The following is a 26,403-nucleotide window of genomic DNA, read 5'->3' on the forward strand; positions in this document are numbered from 1 at the left end:
GGATCTACATTCAGCTGAGCCCCAAAATTAGGCGAAGAAAGAAGTTCCAACTCCAGAAAGCACTAAGGAGTATGTAAGAATAACACAATGTTGGATGGGAATGTCCAGTGCATGGCACTGGAGTATGTGCTATCCTCCCCTTTGTTAGACTTCTGGTAAAGTCGCTGAGCGTCGCTGTTGGTTTCCGATATTTTGCCTCAGTCAACACAACAGTCACACATGTTCATTGAGAGCCTCCTCATTAAATCAACTGAGAGCATGGAAATGGCATCTAAAATCAACCCCATAGAGAGAGTGACTTCTGTGCGCTCACCAGGCTGAGGAACAATAGCAGTGGTGGTAGCATTGAATTTGGTTGGAAGCGATAGATCGTTTTACATGTCACCTTATGGGGAAAGATGACTTCTAGTCTCTCCTGTTAAAAGATTCTGCTACTTTCACTGAATTGACCTTTGCCCCTCCTGTGTGGGACATTGATAAAGAGCATTTATATAGTTTGAAGAGTGAAGTAGAGTGATCATGGAGCCTTGTATATATTTTTGACTGACTGGGACAGGAATCCATATTGATATTCCTCTGTATGTATGACAAATCAAAATGCAGGGCTGAGGTAAGGCTGGCCGGGCCCTCTGTTTAAGTTGAGGATAGGCGGTGGAATATTCCTGAACCTTCTCCAAGATATGCCATTGTAGCTGGACTCCCTTATGTGGGAGGTGGCATATAGTATCCGTTGCTATTTCGGAGTAAGCCGTTGAACTCTCTCAGGAAGTGTCACCATAGTCAGGTTTCAGTAGACACTACGTGAAGATGCCACACCCTTCCTTCTGAAGCTTAGCCTTCATATAGCCTGTCAGAACACCTGCAGCTCTGCCCCCTCGTCCTGTGACACCTGTGTAGCAGGACTGTGGCTAGGCAGCATGAGAATAAATGCTGGTCAGATGCTGCTTGCAGTACCAAGAATTCTCCAGACCAGGAATAGGAATCACACACTAGTTTGCTCGACAAGGCTATTGAACTCTATGACTGCAATCTTTGATGTCCAGCTTCCTTTCCTAATTAGGAACTGAAGTTGGTCTCGAATCCTACTAGAAGTGCTACCTAGACCCTTCGGGAAGGAAGGAGTTTCACTTGCTGTCAGAGGGGTTTTGGAGGTACCAAGCTGTCTTGAAAATAACCCCACAGCCAAGTTGCCCAGTGGGTAAGGATCTATCCAGGAAGGGCAAATAACGTATAGCATCAACACTGCTTGTCATCCACAGGGAGACTCAGTCCCGCTAGGATCTCTGTGGTGAGCCCCATCTGTTCCCAAAACCTATTGTGTCCACTGTGCTCAGTGGTCCCAACAGAACTTTAAGATTACTCAGTTCACTTCTTCCAGGTTATGAGCGGGGCTGAAGCATTGCTACACAAGATCTCATGACCCAAGTGCAAATCCATGAACCAGCTGCAGTGATACTTCCTGGGCTGGATTGTGAAACCAAAAGCAGCCAAGGTACAAATGCTCAAACCAGCCCCTCTCCCATTACTTTCTTGCACAACCTCTCTTTCCGTCCATCTTCTCTTGGTTTCCTTTCCTCCCATTTCCTCTCCCTCCTGCCTACATGATGGTGTTCTCTCTACCATCCCCCTCTCTTTATTTATCCTTTTAAGCCTCCCCATGCCTGCTGTAATTAACCACAGGGAGCTGGGTAAAGTGACATAGACACCAGGATCAGCCTTGGGCTTTTAAAACCAGCCTCCAAAAGCCCCACCCACCGGGAAAATGCCTAGACAAATAAAAGGCCAGTCTGGCCCTGGATTTTTCATTTTGAAACATTGACTCCTGTGAGCCTTTTGCACCCTCCTCGTGTCCCCTAAATGTGAAGGTCCTGCCTTGCTGGCTAAAGCAACTGCACTTAGACATTTCCTGGATAAGCACCCTTAAAATACACGACTGAGAAAATCCTAACTGCGTTTAGAGATTTAAAAGATGTTGCCCTATTTACCTTTTTGCTACTCTGGCACATGGGTTTCAGTGCGTGGGCACCGGAGAACAACCTTTGTCCTCATCCAGACTCTAGTTCGCTCTCACCGTTTGCCATCTTCAAGTACTTATTCCTAAGGATGTGCTGCTGTGTAATGAAGCACTTTACTGTTTGTTTACGTGTTTGCACCGGAATAAGACACCAATTATCCTGCCACAGTAGGGCAGGCTTTGAACCAGGCAGTAAGGCTTTTATGAGGGCGCAATCTCCCTTTTACAGTGCAGCACCACTAGAGATCCTCCCCACCTCTGAATACGTCCTCCCCAAACCTCTGTACTGATCCTCTGAGAAAAGCCCGTTTAAGAGTGCACACAAAAAGGAGCAGGGGCCAGAACCAAACCTGCAACTCTTCTTCTGGTTGCTAGCTTTGAGACTAGTTAACTCTTCCGTTTCTTTCTAAAGTGACTATTCCAGACCCAAAGGGGAGTGGATTGTGCAAACTAAAGACTCTCTGCCAAGGCCAATTGACAGTTGTTTGCGCTTTGAGAAAACCCTGTGCAAAAAACTATAGAAAGTGGTTTGGGGATTGGAAAATCCCATGAAAAACTCACTTGGCATTGACTATTGTATTAGGGTGCAGTGGCTGGGAGGACCAAAGCCTCTCACATTCAGTGATATTCTGGAGCAGATTGAGCCATGACCATCCACACCTGTTGTGGCCCAGATCTGGAAGGACTAAAAGAACACGTCAGGCAATAATTAGTAGCAGATGAGACCCTAAAGGCTCACACTACAGGAGACCTAGAGGCTGGATGACCAAAGATGCCAATGTGTATGAATATTAAGAATTAGACCCTGTCTGTCACTCTTTGAAGAAACAGGGCTAGGGATGGAAGGAATGTTTATTATCTTTCCAAACATTCTCCTTGGACTTTGTGGAATTTAACAGTCTTTGGTCTTTTATTAGAAATTGTCATGATTGGGTGTGTGATGTAGACATCACAAAGGGCCCACTGGTGTCTTGACTGAGCCCAAGCGCCCATTCAAAAAGCCTACACTAGACATTCTCATGGTCACATCCATGTGCTTGAATGCACCAGTGGATTTAAATATGTTTGTAGCACAAGAGAGGTCACAGAAGGGCATGTTGTCCAAACGCTGTACAAGCCAGCGACAAGCCAGGTATAGATACTCCAAATGAAAGCAAATGCATATACAGGGAGTGCAGAATTATTAGGCAAATGAGTATTTTGACCACATCATCCTCTTTATGCATGTTGTCTTACTCCAAGCTGTATAGGCTCGAAAGCCTACTACCAATTAAGCATATTAGGTGATGTGCATCTCTGTAATGAGAAGGGGTGTGGTCTAATGACATCAACACCCTATATCAGGTGTGCATAATTATTAGGCAACTTCCTTTCCTTTGGCAAAATGGGTCAAAAGAAGGACTTGACAGGCTCAGAAAAGTCAAAAATAGTGAGATATCTTGCAGAGGGATGCAGCACTCTTAAAATTGCAAAGCTTCTGAAGCGTGATCATCGAACAATCAAGCGTTTCATTCAAAATAGTCAACAGGGTCGCAAGAAGCGTGTGGAAAAACCAAGGCGCAAATTAACTGCCCATGAACTGAGAAAAGTCAAGCGTGCAGCTGCCACGATGCCACTTGCCACCAGTTTGGCCATATTTCAGAGCTGCAACATAACTGGAGTGCCCAAAAGCACAAGGTGTGCAATACTCAGAGACATGGCCAAGGTAAGAAAGGCTGAAAGACGACCACCACTGAACAAGACACACAAGCTGAAACGTCAAGACTGGGCCAAGAAATATCTCAAGACTGATTTTTCTAAGGTTTTATGGACTGATGAAATGAGAGTGAGTCTTGATGGGCCAGATGGATGGGCCCGTGGCTGGATTGGTAAAGGGCAGAGAGCTCCAGTCCGACTCAGACGCCAGCAAGGTGGAGGTGGAGTACTGGTTTGGGCTGGTATCATCAAAGATGAGCTTGTGGGGCCTTTTCGGGTTGAGGATGGAGTCAAGCTCAACTCCCAGTCCCACTGCCAGTTCCTGGAAGACACCTTCTTCAAGCAGTGGTACAGGAAGAAGTCTGCATCCTTCAAGAAAAACATGATTTTCATGCAGGACAATGCTCCATCACACGCGTCCAAGTACTCCACAGCGTGGCTGGCAAGAAAGGGTATAAAAGAAGGAAATCTAATGACATGGCCTCCTTGTTCACCTGATCTGAACCCCATTGAGAACCTGTGGTCCATCATCAAATGTGAGATTTACAAGGAGGGAAAACAGTACACCTCTCTGAACAGTGTCTGGGAGGCTGTGGTTGCTGCTGCACGCAATGTTGATGGTGAACAGATCAAAACACTGACAGAATCCATGGATGGCAGGCTTTTGAGTGTCCTTGCAAAGAAAGGTGGCTATATTGGTCACTGATTTGTTTTTGTTTTGTTTTTGAATGTCAGAAATGTATATTTGTGAATGTTGAGATGTTATATTGGTTTCACTGGTAATAATAAATAATTGAAATGGGTATATATTTTTTTTTGTTAAGTTGCCTAATAATTATTCACAGTAATAGTCACCTGCACACACAGATATCCCCCTAACATAGCTAAAACTAAAAACAAACTAAAAACTACTTCCAAAAATTTCAGCTTTGATATTAATGAGTTTTTTGGGTTCATTGAGAACATGGTTGTTGTTCAATAATAAAAATAATCCTCAAAAATACAACTTGCCTAATAATTCTGCACTCCCTGTATATCAACAACGAATATGGACTTCTTTCTTTTAGTTACACCTTTGAGCTTTCACTTCTAGCTTTAAGTCTTTGCATTGGTGTAAGGTTCTCAATGGGGACCTGAATGGTTGTTAGACTCTATATTGTGGTCAATAATTTCGACCTACAGTTTTATTGGATCCAGTATGTTTCTAACCACTACATCATTATGGTATGTGACTATTGTTTTTTATCTCTACGTTGTATACCAAATCCTATAAACTACTGTATTCTTCTATTATACTTATGTATAATGTAATTGTGGCGTGGTATTGTAATATTATTGTCATGCTATATAACGCGTGTGATATAGCAGAAGGTATGTCAAAAATCTCCCATCTCGCTTCTCTCATTCAAAAAATACTGATTTAAGCCCTTGCATTGATATTTTAAGACTCCCGTAGTCGACTACCATAGTAGCTATTTGAAGGAATTGTATCATGTTTTTATTTTTCTGCAGGCCTGTTGTGCGGACATGATACTTCAAATGTGACATCCAGAATAAGAAAAAACAGCATGGATTGGCCTCCTGATCTGGGCATACCCTAGATGCGGCCTGCAGTCCAGTCCGCAGTACAGCCGCCCAAATCAAACCACCAAAACCAGGCCCAATCCTCCGGACAGGATCTCGCCGATGGTCTCGAGGGCGGCAACAAAACGTTCTTTAAAAACCTTCGCCTTTGCACTGCAACGCGTTTTCCTGTCACCAGTGAGGTGAAGAGACACTTCTGCCAGGAGGAGCTGGGTGGATGCAACCCCGGGGGAAAGGATTGGCAGGACAGTAGGTGTGCCCAGAACAAAGGGCGGGGGTGTAGAAATCTTAATCCAGGATTTAAGAAAAAAAAAAAAAAACAGCACAAAACGAAACAAAAAAAAACTGGAGGTGCCAGTCGAGTTACTTTACGAGCCAGGAGGAGTTCCTGGCTCGGCGGTGTGCGTGTGGGTATTTTGAGTAAACACTGTGTTGCGAAGGTTAATGGATTATGGCAGAGATGGAAGTGAGGACTGTATTTATCCACATACCAGACAGGCGGGAGGGAAGGCTACTTGTGACATGCTGCCTGTCAGCGCTAAGTGACAGTCGGTGACCTTTCCACCTTCCTCCCTCGCGCCCCACCCCGTCTCTCTCCTCGCGGACTCACCTTTCAAGTCAGCATCTGCTTCTCTGACGTGTCTTGAGTCTACACATGCGCTTTACTTCTTCCCCACCTCCATCTAGGTTAGCTTCTTGTGTCCCTCGCCATGACTATTCTGAGATTGTTGTGCCTCACGTCTCTGCTCTCTTCTTGCCTCGCTCCTCCCCCCTGCTTGTGTCAGCCTTTCTCTTCTCACCTCTTTCCCTACTATCGTCTACCTGGGCATATCACCTCGTTCACTCTCTTCGAAACTTACGGTATCACTGCCATCTACTTTTACCTGCCTGCGTTTCTCCACTCTCATCCACTGTTTCTCCACGTTCACCTTGTATCACCAATCTCATTCACTCTCCATGTACGTTTGTCTTCTTGTACTTCTTCTCTCTTCTGTTTGTGTCTCACAGCGCTTACCTGCTTGTATCTCTCTAATTTCATCTTTTGGATCCCAATTCTTGTCTTGCTTCTCTAGTATGAATAATCTCCTTGTCTAGCTCTACCTTCCTGTACTTCTCTCTCTTCTCTAATCGATGTATTTCAATTCAGATCTTATTGTTCCTAATTCAAACGTAATCCTCCCTTCTCTGATCGTCGCTCCTGTTTGAATTGCTCCATCATCATTTTGTGTCTTCACTCTTATCTGTCTGTCTTCACTCTCACCTTGTAACTCTGTATTTCTTCTTGTGTCTCATTCCCCTAGGTTCCTTATCTGTCTGTACTTTCATTTTCTTGTCCCAGTTGGCTTACACTCGTGTCTGTATACTTCTACCTGCTTCTGTTTCTCTCATTTGTCTTTGACCTATATTCACACACTGTGCCTCTTTGCTCTCAACATGTATCTTTCTGAGGGACATTGGGCCCTGTACAAGAGAAAGACATGGCCTTGTGTGCTCATCACTGGGAGCAGGGGTAGCAGGCGTGCAGATTCTCAATTTAGTCAAAAACACAATGGATATGTAGAGTGAACGATGAAGCTGAGGGTGTCCATATTGGATGTACATCTAGGAGGCATGGAAATATGCCATCCCTAGTGGTACTGGCAAAGGCTGTACATCACTAGTCTTAATAAGTTGCCACAAACCACACAGGCATCCGGAGGCCACTAAGAAAGTAAATCCCCACCTTGACCAGGCTAACATCTCCTGGTCCACTCTGTAAAAGTTTACAGTCACAACAAAGACATTCAAAGGGAAATAGCAAAAATATTCCGGGTTGTACATTTGAAATTAAACACTGGATATTCATCTTAAACTCTTCTTGCGCCTGTTTGCCCTTGTTTACTTTGTTATGCTTGTTTATCTGCTGTATGTTTGTGTTTCCTCCCTCTCATCTTGTTGTGTACCCTTTCATCGTCTGTTGTCTCTGCTCGCAAATGCTTGTGGCCGTTTACTTTTGCTAATATGTATTCATCCACATTCACCTCGTGACTCTGTTTTTATTTTATTTGTACTCCCAGTGTTGTTCGGTTCTCTCCATCTGTTGTCTCTACTCTCCTCTGTTATTGTCTCTGCTCTCATCTTCTTTTGTCCAATTATGTCTCTCTTCTTTCATGTGCTTGCATCTCTCTACTCTTGCGTTGTGTTTCTATCTTCACTTTTTCATCTTGTGTCTCTGTCTTCATCTGTCTGTGTGTCTGTACTCTTATTTTTCATGTCTTCCTGATTGCAAAATCTTGATTCTCTCTCTGGGCTGTCATCATATTTTGTCTCTTTACCGCCAGGCTTGATTTTTATACAAATCTTTGTGAGTCCACTTACTGTCATCATCTTGTGCCTCTCTTCTTTCATTTGTTTTTATTTACTCAACCTCAAACTCCTCTGCTTCTTTATTGACATTTCCTGTTGCTTTTCCGTCACCTTTTAATCTTTTGAATGGCAACACCTAGTGCCTCCTTCAGCAACTAATCTTCTCTCTGAGGTTTCCTCTTAGTCTCTCCTCTCTTTTAGGGTGCTGTCATCATCTCAAGACATTAATTTACCGTGAAACTGCACCCCTGTTTATATGAGTTGTTAGCATGAAAAATGGGCAATATAATTTCCCTAGAAGAAATTAATCAGTGTACGTTTGTGCTGTCTCTGTATTTCCTGTAAGGATGTTTGCACCTCCAAGCTGCCTTCCATCCCCAATTGACTCAAAGGCTGATGAAAGACCCAAGGTGGTATGTGTGCCCATGGCATAAAGGGTACACACTTCTGTTTTTTCTATTATTTTCGTGTGTCTCGTTTTCTACTTTTCCTTTGTTTTTACCCCGTTGCCCCTTCTTCATTTTGCGTTTTTAATCATTCATAGCATGAACATCTTTTCCAAACCAAAAACTACTAAAGAACTAGAAGCAGAAAAACTATTACAATTTACAATCAAAAGTCGGTGAGAAGGGACTAGATACTCCGGAAACAGGGAGATTCTTTGTACATTTACACTTTTTTGTGAAAATGAGTGTCTGTAAGTATATTTTAAATGTTTCAGTAGACTGGATGTTCCTACGGCAGTTGTTCAACATTACACACCTAGGCTCTCTGGCCTAAAAATGGGTTGTCTTGCTGCCACCTTATTTAATTAACTTACAGTATTCTCTCAAAATCAGTCAGTTCACTATAAAATGTTGGATGGGAGCTAAATTTCTGCTGGTTGGGGGGGCGTGGGAATATATTTTAAAAATGTAGGGAAAAGTTGGGGTGTGTTATTAAGTTATGAAATGCATGCAATTTAGGGCACTGTAAGCAATTGAGCTGAAGAACGTTCTCCGGGGATTTGAAGGGGAGTCAATACATTGTCAACATTTACTAGACAAAACAGTTTAATTTCATTTACATTTCATCTGAACAACTCTCACTTGTAGCCCTTTAGTCTCTCTGCCATTTCTTCTGAAATGCTGGGCCATGAAAACATTTTATTTTACCTTCTCGGCTAAAACTCCCTCTAAGCTTACAAAATCATTTGTCAGACTCTGGCAGGCCTGTGGGCAGCAGAAAAATGTGCTGACGATCCACCCCTTGGTGCATTTACTGCCTGTACTCTAAATATTATGTCCCTAAAGAATGTTTAATTAGCCAGTTTTTCCTGTTAAAACTCCCTGAGACAGGAAGAGAAGGCTACCTTTCACCACAAAAGAGTCACTATTCTAGTGGTGAGAAGATTGGAAAAGACAGGAATTTAAAAATCACCTTTTACCAAAATGTGACATTACACATCTACTAGTAGAATGTATCCGTGGCTTTGTAGGGCATATACGATGATACTGGATGCCACTTGCACACTGCATCCAGCATCCCAGAGCTATGCACTACACAGGAGGGCAAACCCGAAAATATGACTATGGTGAACATTTAGGGTTATGGAAAAAAGAGCGGGAAATAAGAAGAATCAACATGGGGTGTGGATGCTGCTGGAGATGAAGATTAGGACTATATAATTTTATATGATCCATCACATACACCACAGCAGTGTATTTTCCACAGAATGAAATTACAAAATGTAAAATTTTTAGGAGAAAGAATAGCTGCAAAATGTTGCCTCTCCTTTACATGAAGAAAGGCTAACCTTTTCTATTTGCCTAAAAACAGGTGAATGTGGCAGGCACTAGACCGTTTTTTGATCTGTTGCTATAAAACAAAAATAAATGGAATCCAAGAAATCAGAAAGTCAGATGGCTATGTTAAAATATACGTGGTATAGATGATCCTTATAACTGACAGACTAATTTAGCAGACATGGGTTTTAACAGCTCATCACTGCAACAGTCCTCCACAGCACAACCTTCAAAATAGAGGTTCCTTCCCACCTTCTGCATAGGTCATATGACTGAAAAGCTTTCTTTGTCTGATATGCTTCAATCTATCAAATCAGACACATCACTATAGTAAAACAGGACTTCATCTTTCAAGGTACTACAAACCTACTTACCCTGAAATCCATACCATTATGAATTGTACCAACCATCCATACATGTATTCACCCAACCCATGAGGTCATGCCTAACAAAGATACAAAGAGGACAAGGAACGAGGCTCGCTCCCAGACGTTAAAGCCCCACAGAGGAGAAAACATAGGACAGTACCAAATCACGATGATGGCCCCCGCCTTGTTGTGCTTACAGGGGCAGAATATCCAGTCACCTGGAGGCGTGGGAGGAGATCAGTGGGTGTTAGCCTCTATCCTATCCTCCAAACTAAAGGCTAGCAAGCATCCTTCATCCATGGATGAAGAGGTACCCACTGTGATCAAGAAGAGCACCATAGAGAAGGTGGTAGAGAGCGAGAATAAACAAGGTTTTCATTACAGGTACTTTATTGTAATGAAAAGTGGGAGTCAGATACCTATCCTGGGTTAAACAAAATCTCACAGACTTAGGGGCTCATTCGCCAAATGACAAAAGACCGCGGCGGCCATTCAGACATTTCCTCTGGGCCGGCGGGCGCTCTCCAAAAGAGCGCCCGCCGGCCCAGAGGAAATGCCCCTGCAACGAGGACGCCGGCTCAGAATTGAGCCGGCGTAGTTGCAGGGGTGCGACGGGTGCAGTTTGCACCCGTCGCGTATTTCAGTGTCTGCATTGCAGACACTGAAATACACAGTGGGGCCCTCTTACGGGGGCCCCTGCAGTGCCCATGCCATTGGCATGGGCACTGCAGGGGCCCCCAGGGGCCACGCGGCACCCCCTACCGCCATCCTGTTCCTGGCGGGCGAACCGCCAGGAACAGGATGGCGGTAGGGGGTGTCAGAATCCCCCATGGCGGCGCAGCAAGCTGCGCCGCCATGGGGGATTCCAAGGGCGGGAGACTGCCGGTTTTCCTTGTCTGACCGCGGCCGAACCGCCGCGGTCAGAATGCCCTGCGGGGCACCGCCGGTCTGTCGGCGGTGCTCCCGCCGACCCTGGCCCCGGCGGTCTGAGACCGCCGGGGTCAGAATGACCCCCTAAATTCTTCAGAAAGGTAACACCACAGTAAATCATCCCCTCAACTCCAATGAGCCACAAAATACATATTTCCTTATATTTATTCATGCAGGTTCAGATAACATCTGTGTTCCATAGTAGGCACCCAACAGTTTCCATTTTAAAGACCACCCTCAGTCTTGAGTCAACACTAACGGCCTTCTCCTAATACCAGGTTCGTATGACTATTCATCTCAGAAGGTAAAGTATACACTTTTCCCATACAAACTATTGGTATTTGGAGGTACTCTCAACAAAAAAGACACAGAAAGTGGCAAACCTTCATTCCAAATGTATGTTGGTACTGGCAATATGTGGGGAGGAACTTATAGTTTTCAGATACACATATATGGATTCCTGGTTCATAAAAGCCAGTCCTCCGCAGAAAACATTCCAGTACTTGATAATGATTATCAGTCTTGTGTAGAATCTAGAGTTCCAAGATAAACTGTGCATAGTCCACATCGAGGACAGGCTAGCAGATACAGAATCTGGCAGAACCTCTAGAGGCAATGGTATTCACCGGGGGAGAGAGAGTGATCTTCTATAAATCATCTTTCATATAAGCCTCTTTCCTATGCTGGAGGGCATAATACATATTCATGCCAAGCTGCACATGAGGTCACTGCAAGAGTGGTTTGAAGTCAGTAGTTGTGGAAAGTGGGGAGACAGACTGAACCATTTTAAATCAAATCTACAAGTTTAGCTGTATTTGACTATTTGTACCAGAGATTAAGGGCCAGATGTAGCAAAGGGTTTTTCCCATTCTGTGTCAATGGGAAAATGTGTTCGTACATAGGGCCCTAACTTATTTATGGGTACAGTTTCAAAGACACTATCTGGCCCAGATGATTGTGATTAACATTTCCAAGTTGGATTAAAAAGCTTGCACATGATAATTGACTGCTCAAGGGAAATGGTCCTAACTCGTACATTTGCTAGAGCTAAGATCTATACACCTGACTCTGAATTCTTCTTCCATCATTCTCGACAAAAGATCATATCGACCAACGCAGACACCACCACCATGCACTATCTGAGCAACAGGAAAGAGTTAAGTCCAGGATTGCATCACAATGTTCAGTCGATTCAGCAATGGCTCCTACTGGGGATTTCTCAGACAATATCCATGCATCTTACATCTATACACAACTCAGAAGTAAGTAAACTATTCAGGCAGTTCTCAACAGTTAATTCCTTGTTGACATCTTTCTTTATCATTTTCCACCAATGCCCCTTCCACCTCGCCAACTGGCCAATATTCGAGCCCCAGCAGCACAAGGTAAAAATAATTCTCATTGCTCCAAAATGGGAGTCAGTGTTGGTAATCAGACATCCTTCCTCTGTTGCATTAACCAAACGGGAGACTCCTATGCAGACTGCGTCTCCTGAATACTACATCTTCTATCACTGAATTTGACAACCTGTAACCTGTGCACTCAGGGTGCATTTATGGGATTTTGACGCAGGGCTGTGCAGCAAGTTACTTTGCTGTGCTGTGCTGTGCTGCCCTGCGTCAAAGGGAAAGAGCAGGAATGTGCCATTTTTATGGCATACAGTGCATTCCTGTCTTTTCCCCCTGTGCTGGTGCCATTTGGGCAGCCTAGCATCAGTGCAGGCATTCTGCATGTCACATCACGGAGACAGCATCGGCAAACGGGTTTCGTTTCCTCCTAAGCCTCATCCAGTATGTATTAAATCCTATCGGAGACGATACATCATAGGACCAGTTCTTGCAACTTTTTCTAGCCCCGTTAGATCGTCCTTCCTGTCCAATTGATGTTATCACGTCCATCTCAAGGATTGGACATACCATGAGCTTTGAACATTGCTCGATTTACCACTATATATTACTTCAATGACATGACTACAAGATTCCAGCGTACCAAGTATTTAATGAAAAAATAATTAGAACATTGGTTGCTGAAATTAACTTTGTTGTTTGTTATTAAGGGGATTGGCCCTGAAGAAGGTGACCTATAACCAATAGGAACACCGAAACGCGCGTAGGCCTTTGGTTCCCTAAGAGTATCCCTGTTTCAACACCACTCTAATTTAATTTTTTCTAAACATCAATCTCTATATATATATATATATTTATTTATCAGTATGATATCAATGTACATTTATGTATTGTTGGAAACAATCTTTACATGTTTGTATGTACTGTATTTTAGACACGTTAGTGTATCTATGTAGATTTATACGTTAATTGTTTTTTCATTTACCTCATATGTCTTTCTTATCCATTTTCTGTCGTCTAGTTTGATTGTGGTGTGCCTGATTTAGAAGTTTAACGTTATATATATTTCCATTCATGTTTTATATTTCTTGATTCCTTGTGTTTTGTTATATCGTTTCATTAAAATGTGTCCAGTTGAGATTTAGTTCCCTGTTATCTTTTGTCATTCCTTTAATTCTTTCAGCAGCTGCTTATTGTTTTCTTATACGACTTTGAATTATCAATAGATATTTATCAGTCCTTATAAGGCTTTTTCTCTGAAGTGTATCTGTTACTTCAGATATTATATCATTTAGGTAGCTCACGTTGTAGTTTCTCTTATCCTGCATTGCATGCAGGATTGTTTTTGTGCAGGAAAGGACACCTTCCTGCACAAAAACAATCCTGGGAGAAGCATACAAAGAAAGAGGAAAAACGTGGAGATATTTCTTGCACCTCCCCTACAGAGGTGTAAGGTTTTGGTGCATCCCTCGGTTTAGAAGATCTAGGAAATTTGGAGATACGTCAAAATCCATGGGTGTTGCATGGAAACACCCACCACAACACCCATGGAACGCCTCCCTAACGCAGAGTAGGGCAACTCAGTGATTTGCACTGCCTTGCTTTACTCCATATTTATGAGGCAATTCAAAACCACGCAAAGTGGCTTTGCCTGGCCTCATAAATTTGATGTAATGGTTTGTGCTGCTGTTGCATCACAGAAAGTGATGCAACGGCGGTGCAAGGGCCTCTTAGATATGACCCATAGAATCTGTTTGTTGAGACCTCCTACAAGTCCACATAGAAATCTTATTAAAGGGCAAATATCCAACTGACAGAGATTTGTATTCCTACAAGCGGTAAAACTTCTATATGTAGTATTTGGAGAGACAGATTGTTAACAGGACATGCCTGCAATTGACAGTAGTATCATAACATTTTTGTTTGAATACATATGTTGTAGAACATATTTTTGTTTGTTTTACCAGTCACTATTGCCCACAAGAAAATACATTTTTGCCTTCCATTTCCATTATTTCAGTTATCAAGGACTTTTAAAAGGAGTTGTGGAAGCATTTCACTTATACCTCAGCCCTCAGTTGGAAGTTAAAATAGCCCTTTCAAAATGAATGGTTTCTTCTTTTTGTACCAGTTAATAAATTCGACCTTCCATTCTAAATGACTATCCTCTGCATTCTAAGACAGTAGAGTTCTATGGTGTTGTAAGGTGCCAGAGACCCATCTGACCTTAGCCCCCACCAAGCCTTCATCAAAGGACGTTTACTGATCAATGAAGCACTAACACCCATTTTTAACACCTCCATGGACTTAGCCACATTCCTGGACACCTGGAAGCACACCAACTTCATCCCCTGCTCAAGAAACCCTCCATTGACCCAGCCACACTCTCCAACTTCAGACCCATCTCCCTCCTACCATATCCAGCCAAGGTTGTAGAGAACGTAATCAACCAATGCCTCACTGACTCACCTTAACAAACACCAGCTCCTCGACGTTACACAGTATGGATTTGGGCCTTACCACAGTACTGAAACAGCACTCATCACCACCACAAACGATATCCACATGATCCTTGACAGAGGAGATATAGAAGTCCTCATTCTCCTGGACCTCCCTTTAGCATTTGACAGTCTCACACTCCATCCCTGTTAGACCTGGCCCTTCCTGTAGGATTATCCGCAAACCTTTGTATTCTTCCTTCTAATTCTGATACCTGTGATTGTTGGCTTTAGGACTCTGGGCACTTTACCACTGCTAACCAGTGCTAAAGTGCATATGCTCTCTCTCTACAATGTATTAGTGACTATCTTCTCTGTGATTGGCATATTACTACTAGTAAGTCCATGGTATAGTGGCTGGTGTGTGCCCTGTGCCTGTAAATCAAATGCTACTAGTGGGCCTGCAGCACTGATTGTACCACCCCCATGGGTAGCCCTGTAAATATGACTCAGGCCTGCCAATGCAGTGGCTGTGAGCGCATTTTTAAACTGACATTTTGACCTGGCAAGTGCACCCACTTGTAAGACCCAAACCTTCCCTTTTACTACATATAAGTCACCCCATAAGTAGGCCCAAGGCAACCCACGAGCAGGATGAAGTGTATTTAAAAGGTAGGACATGTACTGGTGTGTTTTACATGTCCTGAAAGCAAAATACAACTATATTAGTTTTCACTATTGCAAGGACTATCTCTCCCACATAGTAATATAGGGATTGCCTTGAAATATATTTTAAGTGCAATCTCCTATTGGGAGCAGACGAAGATATGGAGTTTTGGGTCCCTGAGCTTACAATTTAAAAATACAACTTTTGGTGAAGTTGGTTTTTAAATTGTAAGTTTGAAAATGCCACTTTTAGAAAGCAGCCATTTTCCTGCTTAACCATTCTGTGCCTCTGCCTATCTGTGGAATACACATCTGGGCCAGGATGACAGTTGGGCTGTTCGTGTATTCACTCTACACAGTCGCAAAAAGGGAGCTGAGGAGTGCCCTCCATATCCTGATGGCCCATCACCAGGCTGATGGGTCTTCCTGAGCTAGAGCGGTGGGAGGAGCTGACACCTGCACCTGAATAGGGCTGTGCCTGTCCTCACATAAATCTGTCTCCAACCTCCTGGAGTGTGTCAGGGGGCCAGGGAAAGTCAGGGTCTTGTGCACTACAAAGACTTCTCTTTTAAGTTTGCCTACTTTAAATACAGAAAATGGTATAAGTACTGGACCTCTGGCACCTCATAGTTAGAACACTTCCAGAATGAGGACATTCCATCAGGAAGAAGACCTTGATGCTGTAGGAGGGACTGCCATGCTGCCTGTTGCTCTGTTGTGCTGGCATGCTGCTTCTGTACTGGGAGTGAAAGGTGTTGGCTTTTCTTTTTGTATCCTGCTTTCCAAGGTTCTACAAGGCCTTGAACTGAGCTTGCCTCCTGTTAAGAAGTCTCAGGGCCATCAAAGACTTCACCTGCCAGCACCTGGGCTCTCTTCATGAGAGTCCTGATTTGCCAAGTGGTACCAAATCCAATTCCTTGGCCCTTGGAAGTGAGCTCGGGTGCAAATAAGAAGAAGGTAAGCACATCAACTCCAGAGCAATTTAGGAACTAGTGCTGCTGTCCGACTACACATCTTTGCCTGCACCAGAGCCATAGTCCCAGAAGAGTTCAACGACCGCGCCGATGCCCTAGACCTGACAACACTGCAACACCTCTGAAATCCTGCCACAGCACAAGTCCAGAGTGCCATGCAACTGACGTCCGTTGCACCTGACCCCGACTCCGCCACAGAACTTTTAGCTCTGTGGTGTGATTGCAACACCGAAGAGTCAACCACTTATGTCTTGACCTTGGATTCATCTACCCCGCCTTGTCGTAATGAAACAATGACTCACCAATGATGCCGCATCACCTCCCCTGCAACTGTAAGGAACCAATGCCTCACCTCCCCTGTATGGCAGTAAGGAACCAATGTCTCACCTCCCTGATAGCAGTAAGGAACCGATGCTGCACCGGCTCCAGCAACGCCTCACCTCCCTGACTCCATGCAACGTCTTTGTTTCCTCGTCATTTTCCAAGGTACTATAACTGGGGTCCGAGCGAATCCATGACTGGCCAGTACCCTCACGAGTGGCGTTGAACTGTTGGGAACGACTCCGTCAAGACACCCTGATAGACCCAGTTGGAACTATTGTGTTTCTAAGCGCTTTACTAAGATTTAATCTTTGAAAATGTGTCTCTTTACTTGTGTACTTGGGTTTTTGTTGTTTTGGCCTTGTTTTACTGAGATAAATATTGGCTATTTTTCTAAACTGTTGTGCAGTACTTTTGTGGTGTTTTCAGTGTGTTACTGTGTGTGTGTGTGTGTGTGTGTGTGTACACAAATACATTACACAATGCCTCTAAGGTAAGCCAGGCTGCTTGTTCCAAGCTACCAAGGGGGTGAGCAGAGGTTATCTTAGCTGTGTGACTCCCTTACCCTGACTAGAGTAAGGGTCCCTACTTGGACGAAGTGCAAACCACTGCCAACTAGAGACCCCATTTCTAACAATCCTAATAAGGCATCAGCATGAGAGTGGCATCCATGGGCCCACTCTCTGCTTGCTCTACTCCTTATTAATGGATACAACACAAGCAGTCAGCCTGGCACCGTACTCCACGCAAGCCGGCAAACTCATCTGTGGAGTGCCTCAGATTCACCCCTCAGCTCCACCCTCTTTAACGCATATATGATCTCTCTGGCCAACACCATCCGTGGACATTACAACAAGATCCTATCCTACGCAGATGAGAAGCAACTCATACTCCCCTCTTGGACAAGTACCCCAATACAAGAAACAAGTTCAACGCTTTCATGAGTGAAGTTGCTAACTGGATGAAAGCCAACTATCTCAAAATCTACACTGGCATAACAGAAGTAGTGATCTTTGGCCAGAACACTTCACCATAGAACTCCAACTAGTGGCTGAACGAACTCAGATCCACATCCAGAATCCACACCATGAACCTCGGAATCAACAGAAAACTGAACATGACCGCACAAGTCAATGCTGCCACTGCATCCTGCTTCCACACCCTGACAATGTTGAGCAAGACTGAGCAAGATTGTCAAATGGCCGTCATACAACACCAGACAAAACATCTCTCAAGCCCTAGTTACCAGCAGGTTGGAGTACGGAACACCCTTTAAGTGGGGATCATAAAGCAACTCACCATAAGACTAATAACTATCCAGAACACAGCAGACAGACTCATCCTCAGCCTCCCAAACAGAACTCACATCACACTCCACTGTGTATCAGGAGCTCCACTGGCTTTCCAATACAAAAATGCTCTCATTTCAAACTCCTCACACATATTCAAGGCACTACACAACTTAAACTATACCTACCTGAAAAGTTGCTTCTGCTTCCACCAACCAACCCAGACACCTCCGCACCAAAGAACTCCTACTTGCACACAGCCCACGCATACACGGGACCTAATCAGAAGGATGGGCATTCTATTACATCCCAGTACACATTACAGTCTTCTCTTCTCTTTTTGAACTCATCATTAAGCTGAACACCTGACTTTTCAATGAACCACCTACTCTAGGCAGGACTAGGAACACACACCTGCTCAGCGCTGGGACACCGCTTCACAAATGCACATCACATATGTACCCAATCGCAAAGTCACTTATGTCTGTTAGTCGCTCATTGTTCATGGTAAGGTTTGCTTCTGATTCTTGAATCTGGGCGCTTGTGCCAGATCTAATCTTTCTCTGTGCTTGCTTTTGTATCTATGTTCCTCATTTAGCGGACAATTGGCAGCACACCGGCCCACCAGGTCACCTGAGGCTGTGATCTCTGCTCCTCTGGTTGAGGACTGCCTGCCAGATTTTGAGATCTCTGCCTTCCTGGCACAGGAACTTCAAGCCTTCTGAGTAGTCTCCACTGAAGCGGTAGCGCTGAAGGTTGAAGAGTTTGCCTGATTGTGCACCATGGTTGTTGCACCCTCTCAACAAACTTTTTTTTTTTTTTTTAAACCTCCCAAAGTGGAAAAAACAAAAAACAGTGATCCGGCTAGTAGGGGAGGTTGCTTTGTCTCTGTTCTCTGTGTGCCATTGTACGACTCACCAGCCCAGCATTGCAATGTCTCACACGATGGTTCATGGCATGGGAACCTAGTGCTGCTTCACAGGCCTAAATAAAGGAGAGGGGCGGTCACTATGATCTGACCATCCTGTGACAGATGAGGTCTCAGGGTAAAGGTTTCCAGTAGTAGAACCTGCAGAGGCTCCCTCATTTCAAACCCAGTGCATAACCCATGTCTAAATAAGATAGGACTACTGCAAGTAATGTGGGGCAGGGAGACCACAAATTGTTGGGGGTTCACCTGCTCCACCAAACTCCAAATGGGAGCTTGGTCTTCACAGCCCATTATATCGCGTTCACAAAGATTTAAAATGGAACAAATGTGAAGACCCATGGAGAATGTTTGAAAAGCACACGAACAAACTGAATTGAAAAAGTTGCCTCTCAAAGAATCCACAGGTATCAGCGTTGTCACTGAATTTTCCCTACAGGTGTGCGCCTTCTATAATTCATAGGACTCCTGAATCGTAGCATTCACAAGCACACTGATGACTGGCAGATCCAACTTAAGCTACTCAAGGTCTCACAGGTGTCCCCAGCAATCACCGACAGGACATATCTGTAGGGTCCTTGACAGATAGAAAATTAAATTAATCTCTTGACCAGGCCCAAGTCCTAGATCTTGTCCCGCATACTTTCTGAATTTTCAGCTATGTGCCCCGTAGTATAGATGAGATTTTAAAAAGTGCATGAGGAGATCTCGACTCAAACGAGCTCTATCTGTCTGGGCTGCAGGTTATTTGCTGCCTTGAGCATCAATGTCTATGTAGATGCCACATGTGATCCCTCACAGCTCGAGAACTGTGAGGGGGGTCACATCTCCTTATTCTGTCCCATCTGAAATCAAAGGATGAGAGATGCTACAGCTGACGCTCAACGCCCCTAAGATATTACAGTTGAGAATTTGCGCAACCAGGTCCTTGCGAACGTTTAGATATTTTTGTAGGCGCAGGGAGGGTGCTGCCACTCCAGATCACCTACTGCCTTCTGAGCCCGAAACGCTAACTTATTGAAAAGCAACATATGTATACTTTCAGGTTGCTGATGGAAGGAAGGTGAGAGTGAATTACCATTTCATAAAAACCAAAATGTTTACCTACATGCTTTCACTGAATTTACAGGCAAATGAGGAATGCGGATTGTCTGGAAACGCCTAAAATGAACATCTTCAAATGAACAGCACTGCTTCGTGCTGTTGTAGAGCTGTGCTTAGAACGTCACAGCATATCCAAGGTGTGCGTACTGTATCTGTGATGCTGAAAATGGTATTCCTCAAGCAGGGGTCCGGTCCGAATAAAACGTACTCGTTTTGTGGCAAAGGCTTGCTGTGAGGCAGATTACGTCTCAGTGGACTGACATGAAGACCCTGATTGGCTAGCAGTCCCTCCCAGGTCTGAAAACACTTTTGAGAATAGGTCCATTAGGACTTTTCATCTGAGCTCAGCGTGGTCACTTCTCATCCCTGAGTGACCTGAAGTGTCCTCGGTGGCAAATTCTCCCAGATTTGACTAATATGAAAAACGGGCACTGCAGATTAATGGGAAAGGAAGGAATGCACACAGATGCCGGTTGGGCGAGGCTCCAGGCGACTCATGACTGCAAACAACGTTGCTCCCTGCTTTTAGAGGTTCATTAAGAACGCTTTGCTTGTCTTTACTTTCACCTGGAGCAGTGGTAAAGGAGTGCTAAAACTGCTGCTTCGGCTCCACATCTAAAAGCAGACACGTCTGAGATGGAGGAGGTTGCAGCCTGCGAGCTGGTGGGGGCAGGACTTCAAGGGGCATCTTATTTTATAGTATGTTATGCATACTGATATTGCCTAAAGCGAGCAATATAAGTACATACACAATACGAGCAATATAGCTACGTATAACATACCAGATGATAAGATGAGGATAGCGTCGCACTACATGCGACTAGAGGTGGCATTGTCTGTGAGTTATGATAAGTGCCAGGCTGTGGGCCCGATACACATTAGTTCGAGTTTAATATTTTTAAAATAATTGTATGTTTTATTTTTACATCAGAATATTTTATTTGTTTAAATAAGTTGTTAACGTGTCCCCATACTTTCCTATTGAGAGGGCTCCCCAGTGGATGTCGACCTCCACCAACAGGTGAAAAGCTACTAGTAGTAACCTTACATTTGTAAATTCAATCTAAGAGGCTCCACCCCCGGTTGGAGTGGGTGGAGACTTTTAAGCCTGCACCTATCTCCCTGGGAAATGATGAAGAGCAACCAGTGGAGAGTAGGTGTAGGGGAAAATCTGTTTGTGAATATATCTGTTCGTGTAAATGTCCCTTTGTGCGCTGTTTTAATTTATGTATTGGTGCATTATAAGTTTATTGGGCGACCCCAGGTTCTAGCCTAGATCCTCACGTGCAATCGGGCCTATTTGGTTTAGGTATAGCCTGGTGAGCTTGCCTGTGTGAGTTAACTAGCAGCAGTGAGGGGGCTGGAGGCCTCCCTGCGCCACAGGGTCTGCAGTGGCTTGTGTTACACCCCTGCTGTACGGCGTTTCCTCACCTAATTTTGTCATTACGAGTTTTCCCCTGTAACGAGGATTACCGACCAGACCAAGAGTTACCAGGTCCTTTACCTGTCAGTTTCCCTCATTTCGATGAAAACGCTGACATTTTCTGCCTGTTCTGAATAGGCGGACAGTGTCAGAGAAGGCCGTAGGGGTGCACGGATGAAGGGCACGCTTGTGTCTGTCTGGGGGGGGGGGGGAAGGGGAGGGGCTTTGGGACCATGGACACTGTCTGCTCCCTCGGACTGTTACAGGAGGTGGGTCTGGGATTGCCCATACATCTGCAGCAACTGTGACAGACACAAACACACTTAGAATTGCGACCTGCGGGTTTTCCTCGGAGGTTACCTCTCCATGTGAAATACCCCAGCTCCTTATAAGAGCCTAGGTTGTGTTGGAAGTTCATGTGTGGTATGGTTTCATGAAAAGGGTTGCCTGGAGCAAGTTGACACAACACTAAAGCGCATGGATTCCGGGAGGAGGGGTGTTAATATGGCAAGTGAGGGCAGAGAATGTTTGCAATAGAGCGGGCTGGCGGGTCTTCAGCACAGGGCTCTGGTTTATACATTATACCTGCGTTTTTGTACCCCAAACAGGGTAAAGCGGGACTCTCCGGAGGGCCTACTCGCTGTGCAACAGGTGAGGGGCTTGTGCAGCGCTTCTAGGCCTTGATACTATTTCCGGGCTCTCTTTGTAGGGACCTTTTCAGCACATAGCCATGCGCGCCGATTGCCACCCTCCATTGCCCGTACGTATTCGCTGTGGCTCTACTTTCTACATCGCGCTATTGTAATTTGGATTTCACTTCACCCCTGCCACACTTATACAACATGCATGACCTGCAGAAATGAAGAAACAATAGGGTATGTGTTGGTAGTAACTCATAATGGCCTTTACAATGCCCGTGCCCACTCAGCACTGGCATGCTTTTCTGGTCTTCAGAAACATAGAACACCATACGTGCACTTCATGTCACGCGTGAGCCGAGAACCACGCCAGCTGAAGCCATCCTACCCATCTATCCACAGAAGAGCCCCCCTCCCCCAATATCTCTACGCTTGCAACACTCACTCTAGCTATGCGCCATGTTTTCCCACCTATTCTTATGTGCCATCAAACCTCTTGCAGGCTCGTGGCGCTTCAAAAGAATCTGCATTTCTTCATTTCTTCATTCGTGCTGTAACCGTGTGGGCCTTCTGTCCGATTCCTTCTTGCATTTATTTTTTAAAGCCAACCCGGAGTGGCCCTCAGCTCGCTCTTCTCTTGGTGTGATGTGGACAGCACCCTGCCACAGGGTCTGGCCTTTGGAGCTGCACTAAGGTTTAATAAAAAACACAAAAATGCCAGTACAGAGTGTTTCCTGTTTCCCCGAGTCTGATCGTTCATGCCACTTCGTTTCAAAACATTTCCAGATGAAATGGTGAATTTTAGATCTGTTTTTAATTATCTTCCTAAGAATTTAGTGAATTCAAGGCATAGGGTATTTCCCATCGAAAGTTTTATATTCTGTAATGTAAAGGCCACATCCTGTCTCGTCACATTGTAGGGGCCGCTTGGGGTGCAAATCTACTGCTCCCCAAGATCGCACACACGTTGTATTTTTTGTCATTCCTGTTCTCCCCTATTGCAAAAGCGCCGGTGCTTTTAACCTCATCAGTGCAATGACTATATATTTTTCAGGCCTGTGCTCCTGTTTGAGGCTGCTCACTGTGTTTCTGTATGTACTTGTATGAGTGTATGCCCCTTGTGTGCCTATGTACGGTTGTTGGTCTGTGTAGAGCTCTGTGCTTTGGCAACTTGATGAACCTAAGCACGTTTGTAGATCCTCGCCTCATTGTTTGGGTTTATGAGATTATGCACCTTTGCCAACCTATGCACAGTTTTGTGACTCTGTATATCTTTTGAACCCATAATCGTTTTAGAAGCATCAACCCTTTTGCACGAATATACTATTCTGGTCCCACTGCACTTTTGGTGCCCATTCAAAGTTTATTAATTCAATACACATTTGTTGGCCTGTACGCCCTATTTTTAGATTGCAAACGTGGACAATATAACTTGTATGCAGTATAAATAATGTAACCTATGCATTGTGTGCGCACATGGTCCTTTTTGAGCGTATGTAGCTTTCTGTGCTTGTTCACCCTTTGTGACCCTGTGCACCATTTTGGACCTAGACAGCTCAAGTAGTTGTCTTTACTTCCTGGGCAGACTCTTGAACATTGACCTTGAGGGAAGGGTCCTCCTGTGGAACTAGGCCTAAGCAACAATGCTGCCCAAGAGCACTGTCCCTAGCCATAGCCCAAGAAAATAGAATATTTGTACATGACAAGACATGTTAGGATTTGATCCATTCTGTGCTCCCTCTGCGTTACACGGGTTGCGGTGGTTTGTCGCCGCGTGACAGTGCATGGAAAGCTGGTCGGCACAAAATGGGAGAACAGCACTCTCAACAAATGGAGACCTAGGCTGAGAACTAGGGGGCGCTCTGGGACTCAGTGAGGGAGGCCATCAAGTAAAGTAAGTTGTCTCCAGAATGTCAAGGACGTTCAGTGTCCTTCAGTTACAGTGGCAAGGGCATTCATTCCTCAGTGGCAGTGAATTCCCCTCTCATCCAATCATAGTAGAAAGCACTTACCACTGCTCCCATCCAGACTAGACGAAGGTGTACACTCCACTGCCCCCCCTCACTGTCCCCCGTTCACAGTGGGGACACATTCTGCTGTCCTCTATTACAGTGAGAAAAGCTTCCTCTCCTCAGCCCCCATTCGCAGTAGAGAAGACCTGGCACCATCCAATAGTGACAGGGGGAGCGTGGTCTGCCTCCTTCAGTCACAACGAGTGGCCCACCCTTCTGCCGACCGCTATTTACAACAGAGAGGACTTTTCACTGCCGATCACCAGAGTTGGAACACACTCCACTGTCATTCAATCACAGCGAGAGAGAACACTGCTGTCCCCATATCACAGTACACAGGGGAGGCCCCTGTCCTCTAATCACCAGAAAATGGAGGAGATGACAATCCGAACAGCAGTGACTCAGAGGGACTCTTGCTCCAGCTCGTAACATTACACCGGGTGTCATGATAAGGTGGTCTGAAGTGCCACAGACATCCGCCTTCCACGGACAGCCCACGAAACGCAGGTTGCAGCACCCACTGTCCAGATACGCTCCCTTAAGATGCCCGGCCTCTCCTTTTCGTAGTATCCACAGAATCGCGCAATAACTTAAAAAACACAACAGAAACAAAGACAGACAAGTGCACCTCCCGACTTGGCAACCACATCCCCTCAAGCCGCATTATGTGTCATCTCCAATCTCAACACACACTCGGAGCTAGATCTGAGACAAAAGCAGTTTCCCCGTTACCCTCGAGGACAGCACTCCCAAAAGCCAGCATGTATACAATTATGGGTCTTGCCGGAGGTAATTAGAAAAGGGGACAGACAGGAAAAGCCAAAGAAGGAGTGAGGGGGGCGACAGGAGAAAAGGAGGAAGAAAGAAAGTGAGAAAGGCGACATAAAGAGAAAAAGATAATGTGTGAATCGAGTAAAGAGCCAATGGATAAAAGGGGGTGGAAAGAAAGAAAGAAAGAAAGAAAGAAAGAAAGAAAGAAAGAAAGAAAGAAAGAAAGAAAGAAAGAAAGAAAGAAAGAAAGAAAGAAAGAAAGTGAAACAGCAGTTATGAAAGAACTGAATTAAATGTCGAAGAACTATAAAGACCGACAGGTAAAATAGAGGCTATAAAAGAAAGAAAGAACGCAAGAAAAAAAGAAAGAAAAAATAAATTCACATGAAGCGAACCGACCTCCAAACAACGATGTGCGTTCTGGGAAAGTGAACTTGGTTTAGAGTTTGTGACTGCACTGGAACCATCCCGTCCTGCCCTTGGTCCTGCCACTTTCGTGTCGCCGCTGCCTTTCCTCCCTCTCACAAGGCTCCCTGCTTCACCACAGTCTTTTAAAATCCAAAACAGAAAGAGAGAGAGCGAGAGAGAAAGTTTCCAGGGCTGCCAGTTCCCCATAAAAAACCTCTCTTTTTTCTGCTGACTACAAAAGCATGCTGTTTAAAAAGCAGAGACTGGGTTGAAACTCAATGCAGCCCTTGGGCTGAGGTTTTAACTATAAAAAATGAACTGTGACAAGCCCAAGGGTTTCCGCTGCGAGCAGCTTGAGGTCTGCGAGAGGGGCCGGACGGTGCTGAGACACACTCCTCGCGAGGCAGGCTCGGTGTGTGACCATCTGCCACAGGTGAAGGGACAGTGGGCGGCTGCCCTGGCTTGTCCAGGACAGGCTGCCGGGCGGACTCCGGAAGAACTTGTGGTGGATTGGAGCGTGAGAGCTAAACGGGTTCTTCCTGCTCGTCCACTCATCGCCCCCACAGTGGAGGCTACCAATCTGCAGGTCAGAAGGAAGAGGAGGGGTGACGCGAAAGAGAGTGGTCCTCCTGGGGCCAGTGCGCTGCTCGGCAGCCAGTTCAAAGAGGGGAGCGCTGAGGTCCGGGGCTCACACTGGAGTCTGCACACGCCTGGCCTCGGTACTGAGGGGACAGACAGACTGACCCCAGGGGCTGACCTCACGAGCCTGACAGCGGCAGCCCCACGCTGTCACCAGACACATCGCGCAGAACGGGCGGGCGCAGAGGACGAGCACTCACCTGGGACGGGACGTGGCGAATCCAACTCAGACCCCCAACTCCTGAGCTGCTAAACTCTTCCTCCTGGAAGCGTTCGCTCCGTCTCGCCGAGTGAGGCGTGTTTGCCTGCCTCCGAGTGAAGTGTGCCTCCCTCGCTCTAAATGAGGTGTGTGTCTGCCTACCTTTGAATGTGTGCCTGCCTCGCTCTAAATGAGACGCGCCTGCCCCCGAGTCAAGGCTGTTTCAGCCTACAAAATAGGTTATGCGTTTCTCACTACGAGTGGCGTACCTCTGTGTGTGCGTGTGTTTTCTTGTCTGAGAGTGGTGTGTTTTTCTCTGTCCAGCTGAGGTAGGTTTGTGTGTCAGTGCTTGTGAACGAGTTATGTGTCTGCCAGTCTGAGAATGCTGTGTGTGTGCCCCCGGCGCGAGAACCGTACTTGTATGTCTACCTCTGTACTGAAGTGTTGTTTGATGTTTGTCTGTGTTAGTGATCCGTCCGTGCTGGTTGCCTGCATGAGCTTCTCGTCTCTTTCGGATGTTTTTGAG

The 26,403-nt window shown here is 45.2% G+C and overlaps 1 protein-coding gene across 2 annotated transcripts in view; it reads right to left on the reverse strand.

Moving 5' to 3' along the window:
• The window catches only part of RARG (retinoic acid receptor gamma), a 321,589-nt gene extending 295,574 nt beyond the window's left edge, over positions 1–26,015 (reverse strand). Inside the window, exon 1 of one of the 2 annotated variants that reach the window (XM_069230945.1) lies at positions 25,879–26,015. The gene's annotated coding sequence lies outside the window, so the exon portion shown is untranslated. Of the gene's footprint in view, positions 1–25,030; positions 25,279–25,878 lie in introns of those variants that run through there. The other variant, XM_069230946.1, reaches the window with a different exon arrangement.
• Positions 26,016–26,403: the final 388 nt, after the last annotated feature.

This window comes from Pleurodeles waltl, chromosome 4_2, assembly GCF_031143425.1.
Source record: "Pleurodeles waltl isolate 20211129_DDA chromosome 4_2, aPleWal1.hap1.20221129, whole genome shotgun sequence".
NCBI lineage: Eukaryota > Metazoa > Chordata > Amphibia > Caudata > Salamandridae > Pleurodeles > Pleurodeles waltl.